The following is a 13,864-nucleotide window of genomic DNA, read 5'->3' on the forward strand; positions in this document are numbered from 1 at the left end:
ACTAAACAATTGTGATCCAGACCGCGCGCTTAGAAAAGCAGGATTCCATTACCTTTATGAATTATGCAGATACCTTTGTTTTAAACAGCTGCAATCGTCTCATTAAGAACCAAAGATGAATAATGCACATTAAATGCAGACGTAATGCAGGGAGGGTGGATGAAGAGGGCTTGCATAAAAGCAATTTTGTAATTTTCAGATTCTGAGTGGAAGTGCTGGAAGTCCAGCTCCAGGATTTCTTGCACCCAGAGGAGAACAAGGGGATTGGGAAGAAGCAAAAAAAGACACACACGCACACACATCCTGCAGTTCAACACTGTACCTTTAGCCAGCATTAAGGACGCCCTCATTTTTAATATCCCATTTTAATTATTTCTGCTCGTTCTATATTGCCACTGCTCAAAGTACAAGTAGTCCTTTGACTTGTGACCACAATTGAGCTCAACATTTCTGTTGCTAAACGAGACAGTTGTTAAATGAGTTGTGGCCCATTTTATGGCCTTTTTTGGCACAATTATTAAGTGAATCACTGCAGTTGTTAAGTCACACGGTTGTTATGTGAATCTAGTTTCCCCACTGACTTCGCTTGTCAGAAGGTGGCAAAAGGGAATCACATGAGTACATGCCAGTTGCCAAGCATTCCAATTTTGGTCATGTGATCCCAGAGATGCTGCAACGGTCTTGTGAAAAACAGCCACAAGTCACTTTTTTTCCGATGTTGTTGTAATGTGATGACCCAGGGTGGGATACAAAATAAACACAGTCACAAAAACAGGTGAAGCCCCTTTTATTCCTTCACTTTGCTTCAAAGCTCCAAATATCCTTGATTGGAGACAAAAAACTCCCCCACAAGCAGTTACGAAAAGGAGGAAATGCTGTTTAAACTAAAAATGTCTATAAATTATAAAGAGTAAAAACAGCACAAACCACACTGAAGCAGTTAAGGGAACCAGGCAAGATAAGGGCTTGAAGATGTCCACAGATATTGGAACATACAGCCAAACTCAGAGCCAAACTCAGAGAGGAAGGACAGACTAGAGATATTTCCATGCTTTGTTTCCAGCACTGGCCCTTACGCATGTCCGTCCTCTTATCCAGTTGTCACAGCTGCAGCCCATGAAGGGGATCAAGGCCCTTTCCTCCCCCGTAGACCATGCCATTCACATCTCTCCCTTATCCTCTCCTCCCTGCGTGCCCTAGGATGGAGAGGGGATGGGCCTGGGTCTTCCTCTGACTGCCCAGCCGGCCTCTTCCCTTCCCCAGCCTCCTCCACAACCTCCGGAGCCACACCTCCACTCCCCGTTCGGCTGTTCCTCCTCTCCCACAGAGTCAGTCTCCAACAGGGGCATGACACGTAACTTTGAACTGTCATTAAATGAATGGTTGTAAGTTAAGGACTACCTGTAATTCCCCAAACAGATTATGAGGCTCTTTCTTCCCTACTTGATTTGATCAACACAGAATCCATGTCAGGTTAAAAAAAAAAAGGCGGGGGGAGCAGTTCCTATTGCATAATACAATTGTAATGTGTAAACTGGCCATTGTGATTTATAAACCATGATTGGGGGTTAGTGTAATACATGGTTATAGGATGTCAAAGAATACCATAGACGGCCCAAGAAAAGCCCAAACCAAGCAAATCAAATCAGAGTTCTCGTTCAAGGTGCAAAATGACAAGACTCAAATTATCCAACTTTGAACACAAGACCAGGTTCTCTGGAGAAGGGTCTGATGCTGGGAAAGATGGAAGGAAACAGAAGAAAAAAGAAAAACAGCAGCAAGGGGAAAGAACTCAGTGATGGTAGAGGCACCATTGGAAGACCTGAAGGACCAAGTTAGGGACAGATCATCATGGAGAAAATCTATTTATGTGATCACCGGGAGGCGATAACAAATTAATGGCATATAATCAATCAATATCAATCAATAATTCATGGTAGCTCAACGGTTGTATCTTTTTTAATACCCACAGCGCATATCACTAACACCCCACCTGCCACAAACTCTGCCTTTTTTCCCCTTTAGTTTCTCATGATTGTATAAATTAAATTCACACACGACACTAAGCCAGTGTTTGTTGATCCATGGCTTATTCAAAAAAACCATACTTCGTTGGAGTCACACGATAAAGTAAGCCACAGATCATACAAAGATAAAACCGAGCAAGTTACAACTATTGCGGATTGTATTCCACGAGATTGCTTTGACCACTTGGGAGAAAGCCAGCATGATTTAAACCACGGTTTTTCAAAGTTGCCAGCTTTAAGATGGGTGGGCTTTACTCCCCAGAATTCCACAGCCAGCAAGTTGTCAGGTTTGAAAAACACTGGTTTAAATGGGATAAATTTAATTTTGCTGCCCAATTATATTGGTTGACCAGATGCAAAACCCCCAGGGAAATTTTTTTTTTTTAAATTTTATTGGTTTTTAAAAACAGACATAAACAAACAAAACATAAAACATAAAAACATAAAACATCTTTTTTGAAAGCAGCATGATCCCGGGTTACATCTCTTCGTACAGACTCCAATTCAAATCCATGCTCATTTTTATATTCCATTCCATATCTTATTACTATTCTACATTTTCTATATAGCTTCTCCCCTCTTTTAACTTTCTTAATTTTATTTTATTTATTTCATCTCAATTCAAATCATTGTACTTATATTCTTTGTCTGTCCTGTTTCCACTGTCAGAAGAACCCCCAGGAAATTTTTTTTTTTGAACCATCACTGTACTGTACTGTACCTGCACAGGTGGGTTTTTGGATGTTCCTCTCCTCTACAGATAGCATTCACTCTATTCACTCTTTATTCCTGCTGCAAACACAAGGCAAGGTTACTAGCTCTTGCTGAAACGGAAAAAACCGAACCTTCTGACTGAAAGTGTCGAAATCTCCACTTCCTCTCTCAACCCATAGATCGCTTACCTGAAATAATCTGAACTTCTGCTACTGAAAGCAGAGGGAAATTATAGTGGTGCTGGCAAGCCCGAATGTGAAGACTGAGAGACGCCTTTGCAATGAAGCTACCGGCTGAAAGAGAAGGGTGCTTGGGGATATTTGACTTCTAAGAGCCCTGAGAAGGTGTGGGAGGGAGGGAGGGAAGATGGAGACTCATCTGTGCAACATCTCAAACCCTCTTAAGGCTGCCTTTTGATTTAGCAACATTTTTCCACGTCACACAAAAGCCCTTTCTGTTCTCCAGAGGGACCAGCTCTTTTCAAGTCCTCTTCTCTTCCTCTTAAAATGTTGATCGTTTCGTCAGCCCCCTCTTCACAAGGTTGGAGGTGTTTGCTGGGTTGCACAAGGCCGAGGGACTTCAGTTGAAGTTCTCCTGAGATCTCCTGAAGGCGCCTGTTCTCTTCTGGCAACTTGTCCCAAGTACCACCACCCCTCCGGGCACCCACAGGGGAGCCAAACTCCACCCTGGCCAATACTGGCTCTGAATCTACAGCATTTGGAACACCCATGGGTCCATTCCAAACACAGCAGCCTGTTTTATGCATCACACTAAAGTGTAAATAACAGAATAACAGAGTTGGAAGGGACCTTGGAGGTCTTCTAGTCCAACCCCCTGCTCAAGCAAGAGACCCTATACCATTTCAGACAAAAGGCTGTCCAGTCTCCTCTTGAAAACCTCCAGGGATGAAACACCCACAATTTCTAGTGGCCAGCTGTTCCACTGGTTATTTGTCCTCATTGTTAGGAAGTTTCTCCTTAATTCCAAGTTGCTTCTCTCTTGGATTAGTTTCCATCCATTGTTTCTGGTTCTGCCCTCTTGTGCTTTGGAAAATAAATTGACCCCCTCCTCTTTGTGGCATCCTCTCCAAAACTGGACTACTACTATCATGTTTCCCCTAGTTTTTCTTTTCAGTGCTCATTTGTCAGGAAAGTTTTTGTTTCTAGGTTGCTTCTCTCCTTGATTAGTTTCCACCCATTGCTTCTTGTTCTGGTGTTTTGGAGAATAGCTTGGCTCCCTCTTCTTTGGGGCAGCCCCTGAGATATTGGAATGCTGCTATCATGCCACCTCTAGTCCTTCTTTTCATTAAACAAGACATAACCCAATTCCACAACTCTTTTTCACATGTTTCAATTGTGGGAGAAACTGCAGCTCTCCAGATTCCTCTCTCAAATCCTAACCATCAACCATGATTTGTTAACTAGGGCTGGTTAGAGTCACTGATTATAGCGAGGTGTACGTGGATTTTCAGGCTTCTGCCTGGCACAGCACTTTAGTCTATCGTTCTTAGAACCCGGTGATTGAATAACAGAGTAACCGAGTGAGAAGGAACCTGGGGGGAAAGGGAAAGAAGGAAAAAGGAAAGAAGGAAAAAGGAGGAAAACAGAAAGGAGAAGGAAGGGAAGGGGAAAGGAAAGAGGGAGGAAAGGCAAGAAAAGAAAAGGAATGAAAAGAAAAGCAAAGAAAGATCCTTTCTAAACAATGCACCATAACAACTTTGGGAAAGAACAGCAGATTGCTTTTCCTGTCAGGAGGCCAGGAAACATTTTTTATTTTTTTTGTATATATGTATTCCTGCAAAGAGCAATTTTTGTTTCCCGCTCATGATTCATCATCATTTTGTTGGTGAAAAGTGGCATTCCAAGCCTCAGTCTTTGCAAAAGGCTGAATGAGAGCAGTTATTGGTTGAGGAAGTGGGGATGGACTTCCTCTATAGCATAGCATAGGATAGCATAGGATAGCATAGCATAGCATAGCATAGCATTAGCATAGCATAGCATAGAATAGAATAGAATAGAATAGAATAGAATAGAATAGAATAGAATAGAATAGAATAGAATTCTATATTGGCCAAGTGTGAATTGGACACACAAGGAACTTGTCTTGGTGCAAATGCTCTCAGTGTACATAAAAGAAAAGATACATTCATCAAGAATCATAAGGTACAACACTTAATAATAGTCATAGGGTACAATAAGTAATCAAATCATACCAGGAAACAGTCAATATAAATCGTAAGGAGACAAGCAACAAAGTTACAGTCATACAGTCACAAGTAGGACGGGATGGGAAATAAGGAGGGATGAGAAGATTAATAGTAATAGTAGTGCAGACTTTGTAAATAGTTGGACAGTGTTGAGGGAATTATTTGTTTAGCAGAGTGATGGCTTTCGGGGAAAATCTGTCCTTGCGTCTAGTTGTTCTGGTGTGCAGTGCTCTATAGCATCGTTTTGAGGGTAGGAGTTGAAACAGATTATGTCTGGGATGTGAGGGGTCTGTAAATATTTTCACAGCCCTCTTTTTGACGCCTGCAGTGTATAGGTCCTCGATGGAAGGCAGGTTGGTAGTAATTGTTTTTTCTGCAGTCCTAATTACTCTCTGAAGTCCGTGTCTGTCTTGTTGGGTTGCAGTACCAAACCAGTTATAGAGGTGCAGATGATAGACTCAATGATTCCTCTGTAGAACTGGATCAGCAGCTCCTTGGGCAGTTTGAGCTTTCTGAGTTGCCGCAGAAAGAACATTCTTTGTTGTGCTTTTTTGATGATGTTTTTGATGTTTCCTTTTGATATCCTTGGTTGCTGGAACTGGGTATGTCTAGTTTGATGAAAAGAAGCACTAGGGATGACATAATAACAGTGTTCCAATATCTAAGGCAACGGGCCCCAATTTGGGAATTTTAAGACTTGTGGACTTCAACTCCCAGAATTCTCCAGCCAGCTATGCTGAAGTTGAAGTCCAAAAGTCTTAAAGTTGCCAAATTTGGAGACCTCTGATCTAAGGGGCTACCCCAAAGAAGAGGGAGTCAAGCTATTCTCCAAAGCACCTGAAGGCAGGACAAGAAGCAACAGATGGAAACTAATCAAGGAGAGAAGCAACCTAGGAGAAATTTCCTGACAGTGAGAACAATTAACCAGTGGAACAACTTGCCTCCAGAACTTGTGGATGTTCCCACACTGGAAGTTTTTAAGAAGAAATTGGACAACCATTTGTTTGAAATGCTATAGGGCTTCCTGCCTGAACAGACTAGAACATCTCCAAGGTCCCTTCCAATTCTGATGTCCAGAGAGTAAAAATGTCACATGTTGTCAATTTTTAAAGAAGATGGATAAAAAGAAACTCTATGCTTTGGGCCAGAGGCGGAAAACAATTTAAAAGCAACCTACTCAAAACTACAACAAAGTTGAGATACAGGTGGAATCAGGAACATGCTGAGCCGTAGCTATCAGATCAGGCTTGTTTTCAAAACTTTCTAACCACAAGGGTGGAAAAATTTAAAGCCTGTGGATTATAGAGATAAACCTTAAAATCAGGAGCTCCCAAGCAAGGCCACTTATGACCCCAAGTGATAAGAATTCAGGAACAAAAAAAATAAACAGGCCTCTGTTCTAAGCCCATTTGACAGGGGAAAAATAGAATTTGGGGGGCATTTATGATCACATAATTGCAGAATACCTTATGCCACCAGACTTGAAACTCCAGAACTAGAAAACCTAGTACTACGCCGCCTCCAGTCTGATCTAAATATAGTATATAAAATCATACATTGCAATGTCCTACCTGCAAATGAATACTTCAGCTTCAACCATAACAACACAAGAGCAAACGATAGATACAAACTCAAGGTTAATCGCACCAAACTTGATTGCAGGAAATACTACTTCAGCAACAGAGTGGTCAATGTTTGGAATACTCTACCTGACTGTGGTTTCTTCCTCAAACCCCAAAAACTTTAACCTTAGACTGTCTACTATTGACCTCACTCCCTTCCTAAGAGGCCTGTAGGAGGCGTGCATAAGCGCACCAACGTGCCTACCGTCCCTGTCCTATTGTTTCTTTTATTTTTCTTATAAGTATCTATCTCATGTATTCAAAAACTATATTTATTCTTATACCTGTACCTTGTAAGCGATTGACAAATCAAATAAATACTAAAAAATAAATACTAAAATACAAAGCGATTCCTAGCTAACAGCTTACTTCATCTCATTCAGCTTTTAAAAACATACAAAAAGGAATTATCAATGCATCCATGTATATTTTTTAACCCCTGCCTCTATCAAGACTGCATAATATCAGGTTGTTTTTTTTAAAGAATAGTAATTTTTGCCAATTTTTTTTTATGGAAGCACCTTTAAAGAAAACGTAAGGTGAATGTGTAATCCAAAGAGAGGCTTTTGAACAAATGATCTACACACTTCACATGCCCAGAAATGCAAAACACAGTTATATTCTTTTTTTTTTATGGCAACTTGCTGTTCCAGAAGAAGTCAGAAAACCGGTTTGAATGTTTGGTGAGCTTCTAAATACCAGTTAGCTTTTCTGCTTTTGTAACAGACATGTATAATGGTAAATCTGAGGAATTCTGAATTCTAACCTCATAAAAAAGATATCAGAATGACATTCAACATAGAACAAAAACATTTTGGAACTAGTGTTAAGGAGTTTAAATCCCTCGGTCTGCATCATCCATCCCCATCCATCCATCCATCCATCTCTAAAAATATATTACAATTAAGACATTAAAAACATTTCATGTTTTTACCATGAAACCATTAAACTCATTGAAGGAACTCTTACCGTCTAATTTATTTTTCTCCAACCCAATGTCCTTCAGGAGTGTTGGATTACAAATCCCATCATGCCAGCCTGCATGGTCCACTGATGATGGGGACTGTAATCAGCCTAATTCTTGCACCCAGGGTGGAAGGAATTAACCATCACTTTTTAAGGGATTATTTTTTTCAACTACTCAATCAATCCTTTTTAATTAATTTATTAAATGTATGTGCCACCCATCTCACTGCAGAGCAGCTCTATAGACCTTGGGTCTCCCGATGGTCTCCTATCCAAGAACTTACCAGGTTTGTTGCAGGAAGGACAGGAGACCAGATAGATCATGGAAATAGATAGATAGATGGATGGATGGGTGGGTGGATGGATGGATGATAGAGGAGGGAGAGAAGGAATAGCAGGACCTGCAGGTGGAGTTAAAAGAGGAATCAGTCTAGAATCTCTCCATGGCCACAAACTCAATACGTCCAAACTCCCTTGAATTCTGTTGACCCTTATCTAACTCCAAGCAGGCATTACCTGTTAGTTGAGTACATTCCTGTACATAGGCATAAGTAGCAATAAATCAATTTAATTGGACCTTCATCTGTGGGCCTGATCTTTTCCACTTTACATACTGCAGATAGATCAATCAAGTTCAATCAAGAGATTGCACTGCCATTTGTCAGAAATGGTGTAGGGTCTGCTAAGGCGGGGGTGGTGGAGGACTAGATGACCTCCAAAGTTCCTTCTAACTGTTATCTGAAAGATTTGTTTACAGTATGTTCCTTCCCCGGCCAGTTTGATCTAGTAGTGTGGTTAAGGCACTGAGATAGACAGAAAGCAGAGAGACCATGAGTTCAAGTCCTGATTTAGCCATCAAAGCTAGCTGTATGGCTCTGGGCCAGTCCCTCTCTCTCTCAGCCCAACCTACCTCACAGGGTTGTTGTTGTAGGGAAAATAAAAGAAGGAAGTTTTGTTGGATATACTTGCTGCCTTGAGATTTTTTTGGGGGGTGTGTGTGTAAAAAATAATAGAGGCGGGATGTGAGTAATTCGCAAAGGAATAAATATAATCTCGAAAGAATGAGGGATGATGGCAGATCTACTTCTGGAGGGAGAAGGGGAGGAAAGTCCAGCAGATAGTTCAAGGTGCGATTATGGGAAAAATGGGCTGTACCTTTACAGTTCAAGATTTCAGCATCGAAAACATTCGCCCTTCTCTTTGCCACTGAAACGGGTGTCAATAGCAGTGGAAGTTCTGCTAGGCAACCAACTCAAGTCAATGGATAGGTGTCAGTTCAATGAAAGGCATACAAAGACCACCAGATTCCCCTTGGACTTCCTAATGGACATTCCGCCCCCCAGCTACTCCCACCCAATAGGGCTCATGTATAGAAGTGAGTTAAGACTGATCAGAAGAAAACATTCATTCATTCATGAAATGGTATAGGTTCTCCTGCTTGAGCAGGGGGCTGGACTAGAAGACCTCCAAGGTCCCTTCCAGCTCATTCTATTCTATTCTATTCTATTCTATTCTATTCTATTCTATTCTATTCTATTCTATTCTACTCTACTCTACTCTACTCTACTCTACTCTCTACTCCACTCCATTCTATTTCTATTCTATTCTATTCCTATTCTATTCAATTTTTCCTATTCTATTCCATTCCATTCCATTCCATTCCTCATTCTAATATTCTATTCTATTCTATTCTATTCTATTCTATTCTATTCTATTCTATTCTATTCTATTCTATTCCATTCCATTCCATGCTATGCCATTTCTATTTCTATTTCTATTCTTTCCTATCCTATCCTATGCTATCCTACTCCATTCCATTCCGTTCCGTTCCGTTCCGTTCTGTTCTGTCCTGTCCTGTCCTGTCCTGTCCTGTCCTATTCTATTCTATTCTATCCTATCCTATCCTATCCTATCCTATCCTATCCTATCCTATCCTATCCTATCCTATCCCTATTCTATATTTTATTTTTGGAGACTCATGTGACGCTAAGAAAGCATTTGTAGGTTGACTATGGAATAGGACACAATGACAGGCAGTCCTTGACTTAACGACCATTCATTTAGTGATCGTTCAAAGTTACAACGCCCCTGAAAAAAGCGACTTACGACCGTTTCCCACACTCACGGCTGTTGCAGCCTCCCCATGGCCACGTGAACAAAATTTGGATGCTTACCAACTGACTCCTATTTAGGATGGTTGCAACGTCCCGGGAGTCACGTGATCCCCCGTTGCAACCTTCTGACGAGCAGAGTCCATGTGGGAAGCCAGATCCGCTTAAGGACTGTATTACTCACTTCACAACTGCAGGGGGTTTGCTTAACAATGGTGGCAAGAAAGGTCGTAACGTGGAGCAAAACCCAGCTAGCAAATGTCGCGCTTAGCCACAGGAATGTTGGGATCAACTGTGATCGTACACCGAGGACTACATGTAAGGTAAAGGTGAAGGTTCCCTTCTCACATCCGTGCTAGTCATTTCCGGCTCTAGGGGGCAGTGCTCATCTCCGTTACAAAGCCGAAGAAGAGCCAGCGCTGTGCGAAGACGTCTCCGTGGCCATGTGGCCGGCATGACTAAATGCAGAAGGCGCATGGAGGAACGCTGTTCTCTTCCCAGCAAAGGGGTCCCTATTTTTCTACTTGCATTTTTTTATGTGCTTTTAGGTTCGAAGAAGCTGGGACAAGGAAGGAAGCTCACTCCGTGATGCGGTGCTAGGGATTTGAACCGCCGAACTGCCGACCTTCCGGATCAACAAGCTCAGCGTCTTAGCCACTGAGCCACCATGTCCATGTAAACGACATGTAGTTGGATTCATAACAAAACAACCTCTCCCAAATAATAAAGTGTGAAGCAAAGACGGAGGGTGTTGGTCCAACCGTAAGTCATTCTTTAAAAAAAAAACAACAACTATATGAGAGCTTCTTAACCCAGCGGATTTGGTTCACACAATCCATCCAACACACACTAGCCAATTCCTGTTCAGTGGCACCTGTGGGAAGCCAGCTGAGTTCCTGCCATTCCACCAACAGTTCCCCCCCCCCTTCTTGGCAGCTGCCCTCATTTGACCTTAATTCCAGTGCCTCCTCCATCCCTAAGCCCAGGAGAGAGCTGGCTCAAACTCTTAGCAACAGAGAAAGCTGTTTTCTAAGCAGGTCAACGCCAGCTGGCTCCCCATGTTGCAGTGCAGAAGCCGTTCACCGTAGCAATGTTCCTGCGTGGAAACGATGGACCGTTTGCACAATTGCCAAACCGAGGACCCATCTTTCGCAAAGCCACATTGCACGGGGTGCCACCTAGCCCGCTTGACCCAGCATGAGGTGTGGAAAGATTCGGTTTTGCCTTGTGCGTTGTCTAGTGGTGACATTTCAAAAAACAACAACAACCCGCAGAGAAAGCATGATGGATGGCGCCTTTCGGCACGGCCTCTCGCTGCAATGTGCCAAGCCAGCTCCTCTGCCCCTTCCAAAGCAATGCCGCTGCTCTTCGAGAAGAGCCTTAAGATCAAGGCTCCCGCACAAAACTCCTCCGGCCCAAGAGTTTGCAGGCCGACGGCCACCCCTTTAAGGACGAGACATCCCATAACCCACCCCAAATCAAAGACACAACACTGAAGGGGGCTACGTGTCTCTAAGATCATCGGCCTTGCCAACCTTCCCGGCTAGCATAGAGCAGAGATGTGCATCGTAAGTGCCTTAGCAAAAGCGCATACCGTCCCTGTCCTCATGTTCCCTTTATTCATCCCCATTTCATTTATTAATCGTCCTGTTTAGTCCTGTATCTGTGAGCTTAATACATGCTCTCGACAAAATAAATAAATAAAACTATCAGCCCTGAGGGACCGGAACTGGCTTACCTGCAGATGGAGCTCTTTAGGCTGGCCATGGGGCTGCTGCCTTTGTGTTATGAAACCCAGACACCCCCCTTTTCTTCACCCCCCCAGTCTTGCTCTCCAGACAGGCCAAGGAACCAGACGCAGCCCCTAACCCCACCCCCCACCCCAAAGATGCCCGGCAGGCTGGTTGGGGAGGGGGGGGGGGGAAGCAAAGCTTTCTCTCTAGGGAGGAAGGAGAGAGTGATGTCATTCAGCAGGGCGTGTGTGATTCATCCCCCTGTACATAACATTAGGGCTCCAGCCAGCCAGAGGTGGGGAAGGGGAGCCCTGCAACCAGGGAGGGTCGGGAGAAGGAGGAAAAGGGGGGGGGAAGGGCAGGGCAGGCTAGTCAGACGGGTGGGGGGTGGCATGGAAATTAGGCAGAGGCCAGGGGAAGGAGGAAGAAGGGGAAGGAGGAAGAAAGGGAAGGAGCAACTGGGGAGGTGGTAGAGACCCCCGGGGTCTTTGAGGGGCAAGGAAGGGGGCGGTCTTTGCAAAGTGTGTGAGGGGGGTGCTTTTTGCACACGCAGACGGAGCACAAAATGCACACCCTGGGGTTGGTGGGGAGGGGACGGTGGGAAAAGAGAGAGGGAAGGGAGGCTGGACAAAGCCAGGCAGCCAAATCCGAGGCAGGAGCCGAGGCGCCTCCGCCGGTTGATGCTGGGCTGGGTTGTTTTTTTTTTTACCTTGCTCAGCCCCGCCGCGCTCCGGGCTTCTCCGCCGCGGCTCCTCCGACGGTTGTCCCTGCGGCCGCCGACTCCGTTGCCATCCCGGCTCTCCGGCACTGGGCGGGGAGGGAGGAAGAGAAGAGGAGGAGGAGGAGGAGGAGGGAGGCGGGCACCGAGTGCCGGCTGAGCCCCTCCCCGCTGACGCGCAGGGAACACGCGTGGGTGGGGGACACGGAGAGACGCCTTGTTTTGGAGCCAAGCGGGTCGCTTTTCTCCCCACCCCACCCCTCCCAGTGCCGCCTCCTCTTCCTCCTCCTCCTCCTCCTCCTGGTCCTTCCCCTCCATCCCAGCTGATGGCTCCCGGTTGCTAATGGCACAAGCAAGCCTCTTCGCGCTGCAGATGTGACGCCGGATTAAAAGCACATCTGGACCGGAGGACCATATTTCCCTTCCTCCATCGCGGAAAATCTGCAAGGCGCCGTGAGAACTCAGGACCCGCCCGGGGGTGGTGGGGCGGCCTGAAGAAGATGCGACCCAACGCGGCATCTTAGCCCCCCTCAAAGATCCAGGAACAGGTGATGGATGGATTCAGGTAGACGGTATGGTGCCTTCTCAAGCCAATGACGGCTTCGTCCAGGAAGGTGGGCCTGGCCTGGCCTGAAGCCTGCTTCGTTTCATCTTTTGGCTTAAGGCAAGAATATTTTACACCCCCCCCCCCACAAGAGGTGAGCACACACCACCACCACCCCAGCTTCCAGTGTGAAGACCTGGCTTTGCCCCTATGAATGGTGGGAGGGGGTGTTTCTGTGTGACGCAGCCCTGGGGTGGCTTGCTAACCTTTTAAATCTTCTGCATTTTAACACTGATTTTTATTTTATTTTTTGCAGCTGGAAGTTTTAAGTTGTTCTTAGCTCTTTGTTTTTTAACCTGCGTGGTTGATTTGGGTTTATTGGGATTTCATTGCAGTGTTTCTAAGCTCCCCAGAGTCACTCAGGCAAGATGGGCGGTGTATAAATTCAATAAGTAAATTCATTCATCTCGACGGTGACTGTACGTGTAGGGGGTGGAGGGAAGATTTCTGATGCATTGAAGCGCATGATTTTTGATGCATTGAAGAAGGCAAGGTCTTGGTCCCCTTCATCAGCGGGGCAGTGTCAGGCGCTAACAGAGACCCATTAGGTGTAGAGGTGAAACTAGTGACTTTATTGTTCTCTGCCTATAGTACAGGAATCTCTGCAGACAGAAAGACCGGACAAGACTTTAAGGAATTCAGGGGTGGGGTCAGATCTAGCCCTCTTGTGTTTACGTAGAGAGTCTAGGCTGATTCCTCCTTTGAGTCCTATCTGGAACGGCTGGAAGATCAGTTCTGAGGAACACTTAAATGTCCAACTCTTCTTGCTTCCTTGGGAGACATCAAGATAAACTGCTGGTTGGTCTTGGGATGGGCCTGGTCTTTGGGTCACCTGAACAGGTTCGTGTTCTGATTTGTGTCTCCCTACAGGCCACAATAAAAATAATAATAAAAAAAAAACCAATTTCTTCTGCATCCTCCTGTTTACTTTTTGGTTAACGAGTTGGTTAATCTTTCCATGTCAGGAAACCTTGTTTTTATTTTATTTTTAAATGTGATTTGTTAGAATGTGAGCCACGTGGTCATAACATACACCAGGGGTGTCCAACCTTGGTAACGTTAAGCCTGGAGGACTTCAACTCCCAGGCTGAATTCTGGGAGTTGAAGTCCTCCAGGCTTAACGTTACCAAGGTTGGACACCCCTGACATATACCAAAATGTGA

At 44.6% G+C, this 13,864-nt stretch overlaps 2 protein-coding genes across 2 annotated transcripts in view; both read right to left on the minus strand.

Moving 5' to 3' along the window:
- The window catches only part of ABCA3 (ATP binding cassette subfamily A member 3), a 66,715-nt gene extending 54,517 nt beyond the window's left edge, over window positions 1–12,198 (minus strand). Inside the window, exon 1 of the mRNA XM_087973241.1 lies at window positions 12,089–12,198. The gene's annotated coding sequence lies outside the window, so the exon portion shown is untranslated. The remainder of the gene's footprint in view (window positions 1–12,088) is intronic.
- VRK3 (VRK serine/threonine kinase 3) overlaps window positions 1–13,864 on the minus strand; it is a 159,333-nt gene that overhangs the window by 122,967 nt on the left and 22,502 nt on the right. The window lies entirely within an intron of this gene.

Source organism: Notechis scutatus, chromosome 12 (assembly GCF_049901735.1).
Source record: "Notechis scutatus isolate UNSWTSFEM ecotype Mainland chromosome 12, rNotScu1.2, whole genome shotgun sequence".
Taxonomy (NCBI): domain Eukaryota; kingdom Metazoa; phylum Chordata; class Lepidosauria; order Squamata; family Elapidae; genus Notechis; species Notechis scutatus.